This window comes from Lagenorhynchus albirostris, chromosome 1 (genome assembly GCF_949774975.1).
Source record: "Lagenorhynchus albirostris chromosome 1, mLagAlb1.1, whole genome shotgun sequence".
Lineage (NCBI taxonomy): Eukaryota > Metazoa > Chordata > Mammalia > Artiodactyla > Delphinidae > Lagenorhynchus > Lagenorhynchus albirostris.
Genome location: NC_083095.1, coordinates 10,391,576 through 10,393,479, shown reverse-complemented (window position 1 = coordinate 10,393,479; position 1,904 = coordinate 10,391,576).

Here is a 1,904-nt window from a genome sequence, read left to right as displayed (position 1 = left end):
ATGCAGGGGCCTGGGTTCCATCCCTGGTCAGGGAACTAGATCCTACATGCATGCCACAGCTAAGAGTTCATGCCATAACTAAGGAGCCTGCCTGCCACAACTAAGATCCAGTGCAACCAAATAAATATTTTTTAAAAATTAAAAAAAAAGAATCCCTTATGTTAAAAAAAAAAAAAAGCGTCTTCCTCTGGCCTCCTGCAGAGGAAGCCCCCTATGTCTACAACATGCCTCTTACCTCCCACCCGCACCCTATCCAGTCCGGGAATGAGGTCTCGGCACTGCCTAGGTTCCCACCCCCTCCCCTTGAAACCCGCTCAGAGAGGACAAGAAGGTCTTCTCTCCCCATCCCTCACTAGGCAGACACTGTGAAGGCCTCCCTTTAATCCGCTGCCTCTTACCAGTGAGGTGCCGCCAGGTGCCTGGGAAGGTCCTTCATTCAGGGCAAAGACAGAAGGTTAGGGCTTGCAGCCGAAGGCGTGCAGCAAATATTTGCTCTTCCAAAGTGTGATCCCCCGGGGGACTGTTACTGATTAACATCCTGCTTGGAGATGGTGGCATTTCTGGAAAAGCCAAGATGGAGAGGTAGGCTTCCCATAATCCCCAGCTGCCCCTGCTGGTCTCGGTGAGACAGCAGCGAGTGGTGGCCTGAAGCAGGATCTCAGTTCCCTGCCCAGGAACTGAACCTGGGCAGCCTGGGTGAAAAACCAGGAATCCTAGCCACTAGACCACCAGGGACTAGAGGCTAGAAGCAAGGGTCTCTTGCCCCATTTGAAAAATGAGTTTCTCAAGGAGGCAAAAGCAGGTACAAAGTTTATTATCAGAGACACAGCATAACATGTGGGAGAGCACACAGAGAAACAGTTTATTTAAGACAGGAGCAAGGCAGAGATACGCACCTGGAGAGAAGGAGTGTGGACGCCCTCCCTAATGAGGACAGTGCAGTAAAGAGGTGATTCAAATCATTTATATAGGACAGTTCTTCCGGCTCTTTGTTTACCTGGTTTCTTTTTTCACACCTGCCCTGCCCTAGAACCCTCCCCAACAGGCACGCACCGCTTTGTGCTAAGATGGATTCCAGCGCAGAGGCCTGTGGGTGCATGTCCACACTTAGTATGGGGTGGCTCCCCCTCCCTTTTGATTCCCAAGGAGCCTTCCTGCACATGCGCAGAAAGGGAGGTTTCCTTGACCTCAGGAGTGGTCATTTATCTCTTTTCTCCAGCAGAGCTCAGCTCCTGCCACTCACTTCGTCCTTCGAGTGTCTGGGGGAAAACAAAGCTTCAGTTTTACTCTGCTTGACAAACACCAGCTCTCTGGCCCAGGGACCCATCCACCTCCTACCTCACTGCAACCCTGATTCTGAGGGCAATTCCTCCACGAGAATCTGCATCTCAATCCAGGCAGTGCCCTAGTAAGATCCAGCTCCTTGCGGGATGCAGCTGCTACAGGCGCTGAACACCTCATGTGAAGGGAGGGCTGGATCCCACAGAGGCCTCCTGGGTTCCCAACCCAAGGCTGTCGGGGGCGCGGCGGGGGCAGAGATGATTGAGACCTGTTCCCCCCATACCAAGGAACTTTCAGTCCAGTAGGAGAGACAGACCGGTAAACTTACCACCAGCCATACAGAGCCTATTTCAAGGTCAACTTACAGCTTCACCAAGTTGATGGACTTGTGAGACTGGAATCCTCAAATACCCAAAGGCAAGGCTAATGTAGACCCTTTAAGACAAAATCTCGCAGACCTATTAGACTCTCCTGTTTATAATATAAATATTTTATGTGCCTCTTACTACCCTGAAGTGAAATTTGTAGTTAATAGAACCTACCCACAAAAGTTAAAAAATAATAATAATGCTTTATAATATGGAGGGGAAAAAAGGAAACTATAAGAAAATAATGTTTCTTTT